The following is a 20,780-nucleotide window of genomic DNA, read 5'->3' on the forward strand; positions in this document are numbered from 1 at the left end:
AAGAAGAATGATCTGGGCATATTTCACAATGATTATTTTCCTCTTTCCTTCTCAGGGCTAAGAGAAGATCTTTCTTGGCTCTTCACTGTGAGAATCTGGGGTTCCTGGAGAGAAAACCCACAAAAATGTAGGGGCCACATGCAGCCTCCAACACTTTGCCAAAATTGCCATTTACGTGTTCCTACCAGTTTGACTCTCACAGGCAAGCAGATCTCTGCTCTGACTCTTAGAATCTGCCAGTCTCTACAGATTTCAAGGGGGCAGTTTGCCCTGTGACTTAAATTCTTTAATGTTTGAGAAAAGTCATTTATTTTCTGAAAAAGTCTGAGAAAAGTCATTGATTCTCAGTTTTTTCAGTATTTTTTTTACTTACTCCAAGTACAGTTATGAAAGCATCCAAGATCTTCACATGTCAACCAGAAGTTCTTAAATTTTAAGGCAAGCCTTTATTGTCTGGGAAGTCACGTATGGAAGAAGATACAAATCATATACAGTATTTGCATGTTTTGGATATAAGATTACAGTCAATAAGAATTGGAAAGGTTCAGATTCACAGTTAGAAAAAATAAGAGAAGGCTTCATGGAATGGGTAAAATTTGGGAGAGACCTTGAAGGAGAGATATAATATGAAGATGAGAGAGCAGATGGAAGAAAAATACCATTAGAAGAAACACCAAAAGCATAGAAAGTTCAAGACATATCCCAACAGTAATAAATGGATCCATCTAAGGAATCTCTGTGAGGGACAGGGAGCATAGAAGTACAGAATGGTGATATTTGGGATATGTGTGTCACTGTGGATTCTAAAATCTGACTATAACAATCCCATAGGAAATATAAGGTCTGATCATCTGAAATCAATGTTTAAGATGCTAAATATGGTGCTTGGATAGGCTGAGAAGGACAACTGAAAATCAGAGACTACATAAGAGATTCATAGAGCAGGTCGGTACAGGCACCACTGGCTATTTCTTTAAGTCCAGGAATATGACCTAGCTTTAATTACACAAAACACCTTAGAAAGTACCTTTGTATTTTACAACTGTCAAAAGAACAATGGATTTCCCAGTGCGAGTGAGTAGGCACACACTTTGTTTTACTTATTTTAATATTGCTTCCTTTGCCCCTCTGCTAAACCAAAATTACCTTAGAGAAATAAATGCTAGATTTGGAATTACTGACACCACAGAGCACCAGAGGTTCTCCTCAGAGCTCATGTAAATCCAACATTAACCAAGCTCACCTTTGCTCAGTTGGGGGAAAAAACCTTATAAGAAAATATCTCACAATTAAAATAGCTATCCATATAAATATTCTTTCATCAGTGCCCATAATTTCAGTGAAATAACTAAACTAGGAGATGAAAGACCTGAAGGGTCAAAAGGAACACATTAAATAAGACAAGTATTCAAATGTGCTTGGTTGAAATTAAAATTAATAATAAATTTATAGTATGATATTAAATTATATTTTTTTATTTTCCTAATTTGAAATCTCTAGCACAAGAGTTTTTTCATGGTCTAAAGCAACTCAAAGCTTTTCTAAGGCCTATAATTACAAGTCTCCATGGTACAGTTTCATTAAAAACTTTCATTAAACAACAGCTGCCCTTGTATATGGTCTTCTAATCAATTTGGTCAAACAGAATGACTTCTAATCAGCTGTTGATAAAAATAGAAGATGAAATTTTAATTCTAATAGATTAACCACAAACTCAAGACAGTCTTCAAAATCCATCTAGCTCTATTCTCCAGTGGATTTAATGACTATTCAGCAACTCATTACTAAATAGAACAAGATGAACATTTTCCAGTTCATTAAAGAAATGTACTATGTATTTTTGCATTGTCCTCATGATTCGTTACAGGGAGTCTTAATTACAAGATAATGGATAATGGTTATTAAATGCAGACTGCAGTAATGAAGCTCTATTCATTTGCGAACCTCAGAGACTGCAAAGAGAGGAAAATAAAATTACTAGCTTCAAAAGATTAACGGATCAAATTATTATTCAATTTTGAAAATCTCATTCAGACTTCATAGAAACAAGAAGAGATTAAAAACTAGTATTAAGACCAAAGTAGTACATTTAAAAAAATAATATCTTAAGGCTATTACTGCATAATAAGCTTCAGATGTGATTATTAGAAAAACATATAGCTAACAATGGGGAAACATACATTTTTATTTCCTGAACAAATCTTTTTTTATGAGATAGGAAGTTACTGGTAGTATCTTAAAGGGAGTCTTGGTGAACATGGAAGATATATGCTACCAGGCTACAAAAGAACAGCACAATGGAAGGTATGATTAACATTTTATACTTCACTAATGAAAAATAGGATTTAAAATCAACTGCTGCTTGAGAAAGCTTGTCATTAAGTGGAATTCATGCCAACCCTATAATAAGAGCTTCTGGGCACATTATTCATTAGCACCATGTTTTCTACTGCTCTGTAAGAAATCACCGATTAAAGTTAGCAAGAGAGTTTTGTATGGTAATTATGACACTAATTTATACTAGAAATCTGCAATGGGACACTAAAAAAAAAATACTGTACAAAAATATGAAGCCCCCAATTAAAACCATATTCTTAGATATTGTATTCTTCCACTCAACGTAGGCTTAAAAATAATTTGGGGTGAGACATAAAGTGAAAGCCAGTCAGTCACATCCGACTCTCTGTGATCCCATATACTGTACAGTCAATGGAATTCTCCAGGTCAGAATACTGGAATGGGCAGCCGTTTCCTTCTCCAGGGAATCTGACCAACTCAAGGATCAAACCCAGGTCTCCCACACTGCAGGCGGATTTTTTACCAGCCAAGCCACCAGGGAAGCCTGAGACATAAAAGATTCAGCATATGGTTGAAGAACTGGCCAGAGGATGGTTGGAAGCAGATGACCCTTATGGAGGTGTATCAACATGGTGCTCATACTCAGTCTGGAGACAAGTACACCACAAAGGCATCTTTACAGGATCCAGGGATACTGGCTAATCTTATGAAAAGTGGGGGAAATGTTTGCCAAAGGAAGAGAAAAGAGCCAGATTGAAAAAAAATAGAAACACTAGCTCTCTTAGTTCTTTCCTTCAATTTGAAGAATGAGCTCTGGAAATACTGGGTTGGCCAATATTCAGGTTTTTCCATAACATCTTATGGGATGTCAAAGAGTAGCTATAAGATGTTATGGAAAAGTCCAAATGAACTTTTTGGTCAACTCAATCTTTCTCATTTGGTCCAGTCCATCATGTGAGAAAAGCAACAGAGCAACACAATTAAGCAATAAGGCATGTTTGAGCAGAATGGCGATCAGAAAGCAATCACAATCTCAGAGTTCGAAAATATCTCAAATACCCCAAGCAGAAGATTAGTTCATGATAACCATATTCCTTGCAGTTGCCTTCCCCTCAATAAAAATTAAAATGCGGCCATTTAAAACAATGCCAAACAGTATGATTCAAAGGAAATGCAAGGTAGAAACTCTGACTACATAATCCTTGATAATTGACAGTAATGACCCTGGGAGAATATTCTACACAGTTAGGCCAACCATACAAAGATATGTGTTAGAACGGCATGACACAAACAAGAGTCCTCAAGTTATGTCTAATATGCCCAAAGTTTCCTTTCGTTTCTAAAACTTAGATTCTTTGGAATGAGTTTTAGAACTGGAATAACATTAGAGATGAGTTACCAATCAATGCAAACATCTATTTTTTATAGTGGATCTAAACTGTGTAATTTTTCAAACGACTGTAAATAATTTAGCTTAGTTTTGCTTTTCCAATTTGATAAAAGGATTGTTTAACTCAAATGTTTACAAGGTCATATCATCACCATTTGGGGCCAAGATAGGCAATGGGATACAGCAGAATGCCTTCTAAACTGAGCTCTAAACCTCCTCTGACTTTTACTACTGTATTAATTATTAATGCTCCTGAGGATGTATCCACGTACAGTCAACAGTTCAGAAATGGGCCCCCTCAAATCATGCTCTCACAGTTCTGACCTCTTTGCTTCCTTTTCTGTCTTCTGAGTAAAGTTGCCAAGCAAGTAGAGTGAGGGGGAAATGAGCCCTAGACTTGTCACTAAAACAAAGGTTCTGAAATTAGATCACTGGGAATGGTTGCACAACTTCATGAATTTACTAAACATCCCCTGAACTGCACCCTCTCAAAGTGAATTTCACCTTATAGGAATTACATTTCAATTTAACAGAAAAAGAAAAAATGAAGTTTGTTCATGAGGGGGAAAGCAGGAGAGAAAGGAAAACTAGTACAACTAACTCTAGGTAAAATTATTAATCAGTTATAATCACCTGTACCCTCAACCTTTTCCTGAACTCATGTCTTAAGGCTACTCCCAGTAATCTCTGCAAGGGGTTTTCCATCAGCTCCCAAGTATGACATCCGTAAACCAGGTTTCCTCTCTCATCTTTCTTAATAATTATAACATAACGTTTAGCGATCATTGATCTCAACTGTGGTTGTTTACTGATAATGCTTCACTCTATAGATGAGCTTGATGGTTAAGATGGTAAAGAATCTGTCTGCAGTGCAGGAGACCCAGGTTCGATCCCTGGGCCGGGAAGATCCCCTGGAGGAGGGAATGGCTATCCACTCTAGTATTCTTGCCTGGAGAATTCTATGGACAGAGGAGCCTGGTGGGCAAAAGTCCATGGAGTCACAAGGAGTCAAACATGATTGAGCAACTAACACACAACACAACAAACGAGCAACATTCATATTCAAGAATTAAATGACCTACAGCATTATGTTTGAAGGAAAATACTTCAATACACTTATCATTATTGTTCCTTTAAAATTTTTTTTAAGAATGGTACCCAAACTGAGAATTTCATGCAGGCCAAGAGGGGATTTTTATAAAAAGACCTTTTAGGACCAGCTCAATGATGTGCCCCGGGATCACGGACTACCCAGTGCATAGACTAGCACTGCTCTGTCAAAGATGGTGGTCACTCAACCGTGTGGCTACTAAGCACTGGAAAAGTGATTAAGTCCAAACCGGGATGTGCCACAAATATAAAATACACATGGTGCTTTGAAGGCAATACAAAGTACAGACTGTAAAATATCTCAGTAAAAATTTTCATACTGATTATATGCTGAAATGAAATATTATGGATTTATTGGGTTAAATAATATATATTTTTATAATTACTTTCACCTGTTTCATTTTACTTTATTACTATGGCTATTAATTTCTTTTTAATTATTTATCTCAGTTAGAGAGCACTCCTGCCTAGGGCTTCAATGAGACATCAAAACCTGTAATCACCTTATATAGGCTCCTATTTGATATCTTTTTAAACTAACAACCTTTAAATGTCGCTTTAAATTCACTTAGCTAGCTTTCCTCCCGCGCGGCGGCGGTGGTGGTTGTCTCCAGTCTTTCTTTCGGGGTGCTATGGTCGGGTAGGTTGCTGTCCGCAGCAGAGGCCCGTGCCGAGCCGGCGCAGGAAACTACACCACATTTACCAGATTTTATATGGTCAGAAATCTATTGAAAGCAAAAGATAATTTGAGAGGGACTTGGTTCAAGAATGGATTCTCTTAACTATACAACGGCATCTGATTTAGCTGTGGAAACTGAGAATCAAAGTGACAGCTCTTCCTCTGGTAGCAGCTTATTTAAAACTCAGTGTGTTCCTGTCCCACCTAAACGGAGGCAAAGAAACACTATCAGAAAATTCGTTCACGTACCCAAAAGTACACAGGCAACAGAGACATCTAGTGACTCATCTATAGAGCCAAGACCACTGACTTTAAAGGCTATTTTTGAAAGATTCAAAAATAAGAAACATAAACGTAAAAAGAGGAAATACAAGCCAACAGGAAAATCAGTGGGAAGACCAAAAGGAAGGAGAACCACTAGATACTCACAAATTACTGAGAAACAATTTAAAGACAAAAGACCTGGTTTCCCATTTTTAGAATCAAAAAATGGAAGAAAACCATTACCTTGGAGAAAAATTTTAACCTTTGAGCAAGCAGTGGCAAGAGGATTTTTTAACTACCTTGAAAAACTGAAGTATGAATACTACCTCAAGGAATCCTTGAAACAGATGAATGTTGCTGAAGATTTAGAAAAAGAAGACCTTGATAGTCGAAGATACAGATACTTGGATGATGATGGATCTCTCTCTCCTATTGAAGAGTCAGCAGCAGAGGAGGAGATTGCAGCAAACCTTGAACATGATGAATGTGATATTAAGTTGGTGGAGAATAGTTATTTCATAATAAGCTCTGAATTTCCAAAGAAGAAGAATGTATATTTGGATCAAGAGGAATATACTGAAGAAACTGCTTTGCTTAAAAAGAGAGTATCAAAATCTAAACACTGGACAGAGGACAAAATGGCCTGAAGAGAGATAGGATTATAAATACCAGACAAGGTAAACAGAATAAAAGCGAAGATAAGTGTCTATATATTGCCAGCCTTGGAAAAAAACAACCCTGTAAGAAAATAAAGAATACTTAAACAGATTTGTGAAACTCTTGAAGTAATAAGAAAAATTATGTAGAAAAAATTGAAGCTGTTACTGCAGAGATTGACTTGACAAATAATAAAAGTCCCTACTGTTTTTGCCTAAAAAAAATAAAAATTCACTTAGCTAAAAAGGCTTAATCCTGCCTAAAGTAGAATAAGAAGATCCTTGGCAACAGCACTTAACTATATTCTCTCTTGTCCAAAAAATTTGACTCTGCAACTCCTGATTTGAATACTGCACTCAGCCAAACAAAAGCGCTGTAATGAACTGGGCACACCCTCCTTAGAAAGCAGAGAAGATCTGTCTGGAGAACAAAAGAGCATGTCCCTAAAATGTCATAGGCCCAATCCCAAGCATGTATTACAGAGAAATTCTAGTAAATACATTTTTTTCTTTCTTGAATGTTCTGTGATTCAGTGCCATTTATGGATTCGCACCCTAGGAAACTGGCCAGCTGACTAGTCCCTTAATCCTATTAAGAACTGGTCTTGCTTTTGGTTTTCAAACATATAAGAGGAACTCTAAAATTACACTTGCAAACTGATGACAATGTATAACATGCTCCCAGCTGTATGCTCAGTCCAACCACTCTATCCCAACCTTATCCCAATCCCATCCAACTAGTATTTACTGAGCACTTACCATGCTCAGTTGGTAAAGAATCCACTTATAATGCAGGAGACTGCCTGCAATGCAGGAGACGCAGGTTTGATCCCTAGGTCAGGAAAATCCTCTGGAGAAGGAAATGGCAACCCACTCTAGTATTCTTGCCTGGGAAATCCCATGGATAGAGGAGCCTGGGGGTCTACAGTTTATGGGGTCACAAAGAGTCAAACACAACTTGGCAACTAAGGAAAAAAAAAAACCATGTGTAGTACTCTTGTAAAAAGGGGGACACGGGGCTTCCCTGTTGGTCCAGCAGTTAAGAATCTGCCATGTAAGGCAGGGTACATGGGTGCAGTCTCTGGTCCGAAAAGATCCCCCATGCCCCGGAGCAACCAAGTCCCCATGTGCCACAACTATTGAGCCTGTGCAGAGAGCCTGGGAGATGCAGCTACTGAAGGCCGCGCGCCCTAGAGCCTGTGCTTGACACCAAGAGAAGCGACCACAAGAAGCTTGCAACTAGTGAGTAGCCCCTGCTCGCCCCAACTAGAGAAAGCCTAGCAACAAAGACCCAGTGCAGCCAAAAACAAAATAAAGAAAATTCTTTCTAAAAAGGCGGGGGGTGGGGGGAGCACAGCAATGTACAAAACAAGATTCCCTTTATTTTGGCTCTGCACCAGTACAGAGAACAATGACTCAGTTATGTAAGTTACATCTGTTTTCTCTTTCTCTTGGTCTGGTTTCTGAAAATTTTTCTGTATCTGTCTCTATCACAGTACCCTCCTTTCCAGAAAACTGGTGGCACCATTGGGAAGAAAAAAAAAAATGAGATTCATGACATTAGGCTGGTACCTTATGATCAAAAGAAGATGCCAGATACACATAGGCATTGTCACTGTGGAGGTATAACAGTCTGGATAAAACAGTAAAGCGTTTTAGTCTCAATATAAAATGAAAACATCAATCTATACATCAAGGTACCACATTGCCAAATGTCTCAAAATCAAAATGCTTTCCTTTTGGTCCACTGCCTAGAGCTGAACCTACTGATGTAGGGATTTATTATGGTAAGTAAATGTCCTCTATTGACATAGTAGTTTTAAAGTCATCTTATCTTAAAATGACATATCTAATTTTTTTTTTTTCCTTTCCCATTTTCTAGGAGGGAAGAGGCAGACGAAACCTCAATAAAGGGTAAAATGTGATTCGGTATCACTATACTTTGGCAAAAAAGAGTAAAATGAAGAAGAGTTTTAACAAAATAACAAGCTAGATATGCTTTAAACAACTGAATTTCCTTCTGATTGTGCTTTCTATTGTCACTACCAAGTTTGGAATATATAGTGTATATTAACATTAAAAGTCAGGTATGCTTGTGTGGAATCTATTAACTTGAGAGAAAATTACTCAAATTGAAGAAATCGCTGCTTAAAATGGATTTAGAAATACATTTTACTGAACAAAAGCGAGCGAGAAAATTAGGCTACTTTATCAGGATTAGAAAGTGCTATGAATTTTAAACACAACGCTTCTAAAAAACAATGCAGAACATATTTGAGATTATCATACCTCAATGTCATCATAAATCTTTTTTCCCCCACCAATTGATGATAAGTAAGTAGAGTGACTTTTTACAGTGACCTGTCTTTCATAAAAGAAGTTGTGTTAATTTTCCTGAGGGGTGTTTTTATCTCTAGATGATTGTTTTGCTGTACCTGGAGATTCACACGCTTCTCAATAGCAGATCCAGAGATGGGTGAACCTTGAAAAGCTCTGAATGGGAAGTATTTACATGTGGAGCTCTCTGGCCAGCTGTCTGGGTTATGCAGTGACCACCTACCAACTACTTACAAAGACAATGCTGCCCTTTGATCGTTCGCAAATCATTTTGAAGTTAAAATTCTCACTATTTTGCAACCAGTCACGCCTTCATTTATCTTTATTTCTTTTCCCTCAGCCACCACTAGAGACCTCGAGTCCTCAACAAAAGAGAAACAGCATGGCAAAGGAAGAAGTGACCGAGCCCACCTACCCATCCGTGGGTAAGGGCACCACTGGGACGGGTCACCGCAAACTTCTGCCAAATAACATGCACCATCAGGGTGTTAGGGTCATTCACAAATTCCCAAAAACACACAAGGCAAGGAAGGAGGAGGAAAAAGAAGTCTGTGAACTGGGCAGGAAGAAAGGTTCTGACCCAGACTGCAAAAGTCCTCAGTAAAGACAACATGCCTGCCCGCTGGACCCATTTTACGTATTAATCAGAACTCATCCAAGAAATTAAAAGATGCTTGCTCTTTGGAAGAATAGCTATGACAAACCTAGACAGTGTATTAAAAAAGCAGAGACATCACTTTTCCAATAAAGGTCCATGTAGTCAAAACTATGGTTTTTCCAGTAGTATGTGTGGATGTGAGCTGGACCATAAAGAAGGCTGAGCACTGAAGAACAGATGCTTTCGAACCGTGGTGCTGGAGAAGACTCTTGAGAGTCCCTTTGACAGCAAGAAGATCAAATCAAACCAGTCCATCCTAAAGGAAATCAACCCTGAATATTCATTGGAAGGACTGATGCTGAAGCTGTAGCTCCAATACTTTGGATACCTGATACCAAGAGCTGACTCAGAAGACCCTGATACCGGGAACGACTGAGGGCAAGGGAAGAAGGGGATAACAGAAGGATGGCATGGTTGGACGGTATCACCAACTCAATGGACATGAGTTTGAGCAAACCCTGGGAGATACTGAAGGATAGGGAAGCCTGGCGTGTTGCAGTTCATGGGGTTGCAAAGAGTCAGACACAACTTATCAGCTGAACAACAACAACATCTAAGATCTCCTTGAAAGTCACTTTTTTTTTCAAGGCACTGACTTCCCAGTGAATAAATAAACATATATGCTCATATCTGCAAGGAGATCCAACCAGTCCATTCCAAAGGAGATCAGCCCTGGGATTTCTTAGGAAGGAATGATGCTAAAGCTGAAACTCCAGTACTTTGGCCACTTCACACGAAGAGCTGATTCATTGGAAAAGACTCTGATACTGGGAGGGATTGGGGGCAGGAGGTGAAGGGGACGACAGAGGATGAGATGGCTGGATACCATCACCGACTCAATGGATGTGAGTCTGAGTGAACTCCGGGAGATGGTGATGGACAGGGAGGCCTGGCGTGCTGCGATTCATGGGGTCGCAAAGAGTTGGACACGACTGAGCGACTGAACTGAACTGATGCTCATATCCTGTATTTCCCTTATAGCAGAAGGGCTATATGTTCCTTTTCCAAAATTCTCAAGTAGAAATTGTATATACCCATACAGTAAGAAAGTATATTTCAGACAAATAGCTTACACTACACACTTAACACAGAGGCTTTATCTGCCTCTCACAGAACTCCCTATTATAAAACTAATAGGTCTGATTTAAGGCCACTGGTTTTTTAGGAGATTTCCCTCCCCCCACAAACAGAATAGAAATAGTTTCTTAATATGTATAAGTTAAGTCTTCATTTACATTCCTTTTAAACCTATATTTTAAAATTTCAATACATATTTAATGTTTTTAATACTGCCTATATAATTGCCTTGAGTGTGGCATTTATTCCCTCCCTCTGAAGTACATGTTTTATCATAAATGTAATTTCTCCCAGGTATTTCAGGGGAGTTATTAAATGTCAAAATTCAAAGTGAATATATAGGTAACTTTAAAATGTAAAACCCCAGTGAAGAAAAAATTTCAGCTGTTAAGTTGATTACCGAAAACGGGAAATGGGATTCACAATGATAACCTACAAGGGAAAAAGGCATTTCGAAAACTGCGTTAGAGACAGCAGTGTCAGCTTATGCTAGCGATCTATTTACTCGTGCTGCTGTCACAAATACCATCAATTTATTCTTGAGAAAGAAGAAGGTTCTCTGGGTTGACTTGGCCCAGGTTTTTATATTTAATACATGGAAACAAAAGAGCACAAAAATTTTTAAGTATGAAGCCCTAAAAATTGTTGAAATATGGAATGAACAGATAAGACAGGTTTGATGGTGGCATTTTTCATTTCACAACCTTCAACTGCTTAAAGAGTAAAATCGTAAAATTTCCACTCTCCAGGGTCTGAATTTAGCCAAATATTCCATTGCTCCCTTCTTCTGCCCACCCTAGAGTATCTTGGACTCTAGCTAATTCCGATGATGATAATATAACAACAGGAGGAGAGGGGTCTTTTATTTTGCTAGGAACTCAGTAGGTGCTTGGCTTTATGTACCTATTCTCATCTGATCTCCACAATAGCTAGGAAGGCAGGTTATTCTTACTATTTCCATTTACAAATGATGAAACAAGGGGTTATAGATATTGAGGAACCTAGGATAACACTTTTTAAGTGTCACGAATGGAATTTAACACAGCTTTTTCTAAGTCAAAGTCCAGGCTTTTCACCACTGCACACTTCTGCCTTCTAAACCAGACTCGTTATTGTTTTGCAAAAACATCCTCTGCCTTATCAACCTCATACCCTCCTTCTTTTCCACCTGTCAAAATCCTATGTAGCCCAATTCAACTATTTCCTTCAATATGAAGTGGCACTGACATTGCTTTCTTCCAATTTTTAATGTAAATGTGATGACTGGAGCTCTGGCAGCCACCTTTCAACCATGAGGGAAACATCAAGCAAATAACTGAGGTACCAATCTAGACAATGATGATGAACCAACAGCAGTAGCTGGCTATACCTCCAGACTTCTCGTTTTATGAGAAAAATAATTCCTTATTTATTTGAGCCAACACTGTTCACTTCCGTGCTATCTGTAACTGTTTGCTTTCACTCTTCTGACAGAAATTCAATGGTATACCACATCTGTTAATGTCTCTCTCTCTGCAGTCACTCTCTGCAGCCAAAGACACAAAGTATTGCCCCCTACACATGCTCTGCCCTGCCTGGCAGAGATCCCGAGGAACTACCAGCTATGTCTATCTGGACCCCTAACTCTCCATCCACACTGGATGACAGGAGTCAAAGTCCAGCTAAATAAAGTGTGCAAGGAAAAGTAGGAGGCGACCAGTGATTTGAGAAAGTTGGTAGGAATTATTAGGAAAAGCTTAAAGTGCAAAGTCACTGAACATCAGAGATTTCTGGTAGAGAAGGAACTTCTGAGGACTAGCAAATGACACCTCTATAAACCAATCTGTCTGAAGATGTTACCAAAGAAGCAGAGAGAAAGGAACCATTTTTATCAACAGACAGAAAATACTGGGAGCTCAAGAGAGTAAAATATGGAGGAAGAAACTAAAGGTCAAGTCTTGACAAGCTAAAATTGGAGGGCTTCCCTGGTGGCTAGCGGTAAAGAACCCACCTGCCAATGCAGGCGCCCTGACTTCGATCCCTGATCCGGAAAGATTCCACATGTCGCAAAGCAACTAGACTCCTGTGCCACAACTATTCAGCCTATGCTGTAGAGCCCAGGAGCCACGTCTGCTCAGCCTACAAGCCACAGCTGTTGAAGTCCACGTGCATAGAGCCCATGTTCCACCTTTTGCCTTCAGTCTTTCCTAGCATCAGGGTCTTTTCCAATGAGTCTACACATCACATCATGTGGCCAAAATATTGGAGCTTCAGCATCAGTCCTTCCAATGAATATTCAGGGTTTATTTCTCTTAAGAGTGACTGGTTAGATCTCCTTGCAGTCCAAGAGACTCTCAATGAGCCTTCTCCAACACCACAATTTAAAAGCATCAATTCTTCATTGCTCAGCCTTCTTCATGGTCCATTTCTCACATCTGTACACAACTACTGCAAAATAGAGTTCTTCTTTTTTTTCTACTTTTTATTTTATATTGGAATATAGCCCATTAACAATGCTGTGAGAATTGCAGGTGCACAGCAGAGTGACTCAGCCATACACATACATGTATCCATTCTCCCCTAAACTGCCCTCCCATCCAGGCTGCCTAGATTTCTATTGTTTAAGTCACTCAGTGTGTGGTACTATCACAGCAGTCCTACAAAACCAATGTGAGAACGTATATTTAAAAAAGACATCACATGCAGCACGATTTACAATAGCTAGAACATGGAAGCAACCCAGATGCCCATCAACAGATGAATGGATAAAGAAGTTGTGGTACATAGACACAATGGAATATTACTCAGCCATAAGAAGGAATGCATTTGAGTCAGTTCTGATGAGGTGGATGAACCTAGAACCTATTATACAGAGTGAAGTGAATCAGAAAGATAAAGATAAATATCATATTCTAATGCACAAATATGGAATCAAGAAAAATGGTTCTGAAGAATTTATTTACAGGGCAGCAACGGAGAAACAGACACAGAGAATAGACTTATGGACATGGGGAGAGGGGCGGAGAGGGAAAGAGTATGGAAAGAGTAACATGGAAACTTTCATTACTATACATAGAATAGCCAACGGGAATTTGCTGTATGGCTCAGGAAACTCAAACAGGAGCTCTGTATCAACCTAGAGGATGGGGAGGGAAATGGGAGGAAGGTTCAAAAGGGAGGAGATATAAGTATACCTATGGCTGATTCATGTTGAGATTTGACAGAAAACAACAAAATTCTGTAAAGCAATTATCCTTCAATAAAAAAATAAATTTAAAAAAAGGCATCACATGAACAGGTGATAAGGAATGCGTCTATTATTATTACTTTGGGCTATGTTAGGTTTTGGTTGTGGCACATGGGATTAGTTGCTCTGCAGTGTATGGGATCTTAGTTCCTCCGCCAGGGATCAAACCCACATCCCTCGCATTGGAAGGCAGACCACTGTATTGCCAGGGAAGTCCCACGAGTGGGTCTTGAACGGTTCAAAAACTGAAGTTAGGTCACTTATGTTTCAGACAAATCTAAAGTCAACTCTCCAGGGTGCTTCCCCAGGATGAAGCAGGGGACGAACAAAGAGATGAGAAAGGAAGGCAAGGCCAGGAAAGCAGCCCCGGGCCAAGCAGAGCATGAGATGCAGAGGAAGAGAAGAGAGGAATGGACTGACCCCTTGCCCAAGGCAGGGTGAAATTTCAGGAGAGGACAAGGACATAGTTACAGGCAGGGACCAGCTAAGGAAGAAAGACTAGGAGAGAAAAGGGATACCCCCAGAGGGCAGCAGGCTCTGAAGTGCAGGGGTATCCCCATGTCCTCTGCCAATGATCTTGCTGGTTCCTGGTCATCCATGAAATCAAGGTTACATCCAATGGCCCCTACCTGGTATTTCTTTACCTATCTGGAATCTCTCTAGCAAGTTCAGAGCTTATAACCTTCTGGTTATAAAGTACCTAGTAACTATTGAAAGTGAAAGTAAGTGTTGGACTGCTTCTGTCCATGGAATTCTTCAGTCAAGAATACCAATATTAGCATTAGTTGCTAAGTCATTTCTCACAAACTGTGGCCTACCAAGCTCCTATGTCCATCGGATTTTCCAGGCAAGAATACTGGAGTGGGTAGCAATTCCCTTCTTCAGGGAATCTTCTCGTCCCAGGAATTGAACCCAGGTCTCCTGCATTGCAGGCAGACTCTACTGTCAGAGCCACCAGGGAAGCCCATTATTCTACTTTTATTTGATTGGACCTATCTGGGGCACTAAGGAAAGGGACGCTTTGTCTGATAAGTCCACACTGGGAATTCCTTTCTAAGCTCCCAAAGCATCTGAACTCTGATCGAGTTTCCAGCCAAATGCTTCCTCTCCCCCATTTCTGACCCTGGGGAACAGGAGACACGTCATTCCATGTTAATATTCTCCTAGTCAGACTTTCCTGGTGGTCCAGTGGTTACGAATCCACCAGCCAATGCAGGGGACATAGGTTTGATCCCTGGTCTGGGAAGACCCCATACGCAGCGGGGAAACCAAGAGCTCCAACTACTGAGCCTCACTCTGCGACTAGTGAAGCCTGCCCGCCTAGAGCCTGTCGCCTGCAACAAGAGAAGCCGCCTCAGTGAGAAGCACACGCACCACGACTAGAGGGTGGCCCCCACTCACCACACCAGAGAAAGCCCGCACAGCAAGAAGACCAAGTACACACAGAAATAAATGAATAAATAAATATTTTCAAAAACTCTCCTATGCATCACTCCATCATCCTCGGAAGATTCTCCTTCTAATACCATTGACTTTCTTCCTGTCTTTCCTCAGCTGTATTTTCCCCCTTACTACCTACTAACAGACAGACACAAATTCAGACCACCACCCCACCTCTGGAAATTGGTGGGGTTCAGTAATCCCTTTTGGGTGTAGAATTACTTGAACAACGTACATCCTTAAGAGAATCAAATGCGACATCACCCAAGACCACAGATGGTGGCTTCGCAATGCCTGTGTCCTTTTCTTTGTTTCTGAGCCCGAATCTCTTTCCCATCTCTGTGGGAGGTGCTTTTTCCCTGGGTCAATTACTTGAATAAAAATCTGGAATCTTTCCAGTCTAGTCCTGAAGGAACAACCAGAAAAAGCGACAGTGGAGAAGGGTGGGTTCAATGGAAAACTATATTCAATTATAATTGAGTCCCTGATCACCTCATGGGGCCTCCCCAATGGCTCAGCAGGTAAAGAATCTTCCTGCAATGCAGGAGACACAGGAGATGCAGATTCAATCCCTGGGTCAGGAAGATCCGCTGGAGAAAGAAATGACAACCCATTCCAGTACTCTTGCCTGGGAAATCCCATGGACAGAGGAGCCTGGTGGGCTACAGTCCAAAGGGTCACAGAGTCAGACACGACTGAGCAACTAAGCACACTGATCACCTCATGGGAGTCTGTATGGTTAAAAAACAAAGAGGGGGAAAAAAAAGCAAAGAGGGAAGACTGAGTTATCAGCCACGCCTGGGTGTGGGCTTACATAAGGACAGAGGATGAAAGTGAGAAATGTACTTCAAAAATAATTTCAGCAGAAAAATGTATTTAATAACCACTCAATTTAGAAAATACCATCTCTAATGAAAATGTCTCCAAGTGATAGTTTTAAGGATTTCCATTTTATATTTTTGAATGGCATTAGAATAATGAACACTGTGAGATGAGGACACGGGAGAAAGCAGAAGAAAATCTGCTTTTTAACTAAGTTATCTCATCTGCAGTCCTACTCAGAAACTGCCACATCCATGAACGCGACTAGAGATAACATTATAAACTCTGAGGTAATTTATACACTTTTCCTTTTTATTAAAAAATAAACAGGCAAATTTTAATTATTCACTAGAATGTTAATATAAAACCAGTGTGATAGCAGCTAACATTCTACAAACAGCCTTTTGCTGGCTTCGTGTGACACGGATGATCTGAATTCTTCCCCATTTCATTGACTATTCAGTGCCTCCTCCGTTGTCCCCTGCCCAATTTAGCAGCTTTGTAACACAGGAAACTTAACTTTTGATGTCGCAGTTGATGATAAATTTTTTACAAAAAGCATACTATAACACGAATTCTTAGGTCACTAGGAAACCAAAGCATCAAGATAATTCAAGCAAAAGCATGAATTTCCTGTTTGCTCCCAAATAACGGCAATAACTGTATTCGTTCTGTTTTGCTTTACATGCCTTGTCTTGCTAATGTTTTCTAAACATAAAAATAACTTCTCTTTCATCTTCATAGCCTTACTCAGACTTCGTTTAAAATTCTTCTCCTTGTTACAAGAGCAGAAGAGTAAAGGAGAAGCGGTGAGACTCTGGTGGATTGCTTCTGCAACAAGCTGGTGAGACGAACGAAGAGGTTATGAGACAGGTCTAGGATCCGGGACCCTTTGCTGGAATGCCTGTACCTGGACGGACTTTCCAGATGGCTCCGTGGTAAATAATCCTCTTGCCTATGTAGGAGACATGGGTTCAGTCTCTGGGTTAGGAAGATCCCCTGGAGAAGGAAATGGCAACCCACTCCAGAATTCTTGCCTAGGAAATCCTATGGACAAAGGAGCCTGGCGGGCTACAGTCTGTGGGGTCACAAAAGAGCTGGACATGACTGAGTGACTAAATAATAACAACTGCACCTGGACACACCTCTCCTTGAGCCACAAAATACAAAGAAACTGTATGGGACTAAAAATAACTGTGTGCATGTGCAGCTGGGACGAGTTCTGGATGAAAGATAACAGAGACCAGAAAACCCCTAATGCCACTTCTGAAGATCCGGGAGCAAAAGCAGGGTACTGCACGTGTACCCTTGTACACAACAGCACCTAAGGGGTGAGCAAAACACCTAAGTCACCCCTCCAGCCTGACCTCTGGACACATCCGTACCCTCACCCCATATAAGGAACCACCCCATCCCAACTCAGAGAGGGAACAGGGAACCTGTTACTTGATTTCACTCCTCCCTTCCCCCTACTTCAGCAGAGACCCCAGTAAAGCCTTGCCTGAATTTCCTGTCTGGCCTCTAGTCAATTTCTATTGACTGAGGAAAGCCAAGGACCCTGATGGATAACAGGTGGAGGACCTTGTAACAGGAGGCAGAGGTTCAGCTTCCTGGGCTGAAAAAAGCCTTGCACTGTGTGTTGCGTTGCTTCAGACGTGTCCAACTCTTGAAGCCCTATGGACTGTAGCCCACCAGGCTCCTCTGTCCATGGGGATTCTCCCAGGCAAGAAATACTGGAGTGGGTTACCATGCCCTCCTCCAGGGGCCCTTGCTGACCCAGAAATTGAACCCGAGTCTCATGTCTCCTGCATTGGCAAGTGGATTCTTTACCACCAGTGCCATCTGGGAAGCCCCACCTTTTGGGGGCCTTGCTTCCCCTGAACTTCCTGTCCTGACAAACTGCACCATCATGAGCTGTTTTGTCCTCTTTCTCCCCTGTTTAGCAGGCAACCGGTCATCAAATACTATTCATTCCACCCCTTTAGTATCCCCCTCAGCTGTCCACTCCTCTCCAACCCCACCACTGTGCCCAGGTTCAGATCCTTATCCTGGTCACTAGATTGTGACAGCAGCCTCCTACCAGGTTCCTGGTCTCCCCCCAGATTCACTCCCCTGAAAGTGAAATTCTGATCACTACTCTACCACTGCAGAGAGCAAGAAGGGAGGACGGGGAGTCTGGAGAAGGGGCATCTTACTGACCTTCATCCCCTGTGCCTAGCACATAGTGGAGAAAGAAATGGATGAAGGAATTTGTTGATCACTCACTTCCTGGCTATAAACTGCCAAGGCTGAAAACTTGCCACACTGGCAGACAGGAACGCAAATTCTATAGCAGAGCCATAAGCCTCAGGCTGCTTACTGGCCTCATGCACTGGCTTGCCACCCTAATCATATCAGTGTTCTCACCATGACATGCTCTTCACAGCTCCAGGTATAAAAGGGCATGAGCTTCTTTGCCTGAGATGTCCCTCCTCCTCTGCACCTAATGACTCCTCCACGCAGGTCACTTGCTTTGTGAATCCTTCTGTGAGACCTCAGAGGGTGACATGTTCCTGAAGCTCCAGAGTAAGTGTACCCACAGCTCCTACCATTCCCAATAAGGCAAATCATAAACCCCATTTTTTCATCTCCTCACCAGACTAAAAGACACTGTCGGCATTTAAAGGGAAGGCGCTGCTCCTTATTTTTCTCTCCCCTCTCTCTTGTTATCTCCTTTCCCAATGCCCAGAATGTTGTTGTTGTTTTATTAATAGCAGAGTTGTGTGTGACTCCTGCGACCCCATGGACTGTGGACCTCCATGCTCAGAACAGCATCTGATAAACATTAGATGCTCATAAAATACCTGCTGGATGAGCCTGTTCAAGGGAAACAAATACCCTCCCAGGTATTAGGAGGACAGAAAATCTCACCCTTCCCTTCCCCACCAGCCCCTCCTCCAGCCCCTATCTTCACCCCATCCCTTACCACCCCTCACTCTCTCATTTCCTTCCACTCCCCGGCATAGCTCGGACTTGGGCAGGGAGTCCCCATTCAAGTCCTAAATCTAACACCTTGCAGATGAAGGGAAGAGGGACCTCAATATTATCAAGGCAGCCAAAAAAGATGAAAAATGTTCATAGAGACCTAATTAGACATACAAATTCAGGGCCTTTCATAAAGCACTGTTATGTGTTGGTCAGGATCTACAGAACTGCTGTTGCAGTGTGAAATTTCAGTTACTCTGTTGGCTAAATTCAGGGCTGGCACAGAGATCAAGTAACCATTCATGATCTTGTTCTACGGGAATACAGGTTCAGAGTTCCCAACGAGCCTTCTGTAAGGTAACTACCTACCAGAACAGTCAGCTTGTTCATTGTGGACTGTTTTTGCTAGTTTTTTCCCCTTGAGTTTGTAATTCTCTCCCTGAATAATTTCTAAACTACTAAGATGAGTAGAAAGGACTCTTGTCTTATCATCAAGAAACCTGTATTCCAGATCAAAGGCTTTCATTCCTGCCTACATAGTAGACACACAAAGGGAGTTTTTTAAAGTACTCATTCAAATGCTCCCATTCAAGATGGTTAAAATCAAACTCTCTGGGTGGTAGGATCTTTTCAACAGTTTATGGAAGAAGCTCTTCAGGAAATTCTAATTTGCAAACTGGGTGGAGAACCTAGACTGTGTTTTGACTCATTTGTTCTGGGGTAATTTCCTCATGAATCTGACTTGTCTGAATCTTGGTTTTCTTACCTAAGAAAATGAAAGCTTTGAGATGAACAAATGTTTCTCTATATCCTATAAGTTTCTCCTGTTCTTTCCAGTTTTCAAAACGTTTGGAATTTTTATGAGTTAATTTTTGAACGTTTAGTTGCTCTATTCCTCTTGGCTTATCTGATGATGTACAAATCAAGAAAAAACAGACAGAAATCTGCAAAGACCTTTTAGTAACCGAGACAGAAGGAGTTGCAGGCAACGTTCCAATTTGAAAAGTATTCTTCCCACATACTTAACTAGTTCCTGGGAAGACAAAAGTTACATGTACAATTACTTAATTTTACAGTTTTTTTAGAGCCATTATATTAAAACTTTTACTTCACTCTGTATAATCGGAAGAACCGAATCACCAGTCTATGTCCGATGCAGGATACAGCATGCTTGGGGCTGGTGCACGGGGATGACCCAGAGGGATGTTGTGGGGAGGGAGGTGGGAGGGGGGTTCATGTTTGGGATCGCATGTACAGCCATGGTGGATTCATGTCAATGTATGGCAAAACCAATAAGTATTGTAAAGTAAAATAAAGTAAAAATAAAAATTTAAAATAAAAATAATAATAAAAATAAAATAAAAAACTTTTAAAAAGGAAAAGAAAAGAAGTCCCCATACTATATAATATTTCACTCCCTCAGATACCTAGCTTTATCATTCTAACAATGCCTTTTTTGCATATGCTTCCATTAAAGCCATGACCACAGAGTAAGCTGATGATTTCAATGATGCCGCCTCACTCCCGAAGTCTTTTTTATTCAGTAGCTCACTGAGCAATTTAACACACAGGGTCCCTAATTTCTTTATTCTAAGGATGGCGATATAACCTTTGTCTTGCTTTGACCAATTTTTCTCTTAGTTAACACATCTTTTCAAGTTTAAAAAAATATTTTTTCATTGATTTGGCTTATAAAGTAAACCGAGAAACCTGCAAATAATTTTGTGAAAAACAAATAAAGAAATATTCACCCTTGCAGAAGAAAAGAGAACACAGGAGAATCGCTTGCTCCATTTTATAATATTATGGTACACTGTGTAGTCTCATGTCAGTATTTATTATCAGTCATTTAGTTTATG

General features: G+C 40.6%; 1 protein-coding gene and 1 pseudogene across 1 annotated transcript in view; one reads left to right on the forward strand and one right to left on the reverse strand.

Moving 5' to 3' along the window:
* DERA (deoxyribose-phosphate aldolase) overlaps nt 1–20,780 on the reverse strand; it is a 121,536-nt gene that overhangs the window by 21,286 nt on the left and 79,470 nt on the right. The gene's annotated exons all lie outside the window — the stretch shown is intronic.
* On the forward strand, nt 4,834–6,518 carry LOC138437762 (TATA box-binding protein-associated factor RNA polymerase I subunit D pseudogene; annotated as a pseudogene).

The sequence above is a fragment of the Ovis canadensis genome, chromosome 3 (assembly GCF_042477335.2).
Source record: "Ovis canadensis isolate MfBH-ARS-UI-01 breed Bighorn chromosome 3, ARS-UI_OviCan_v2, whole genome shotgun sequence".
NCBI lineage: Eukaryota > Metazoa > Chordata > Mammalia > Artiodactyla > Bovidae > Ovis > Ovis canadensis.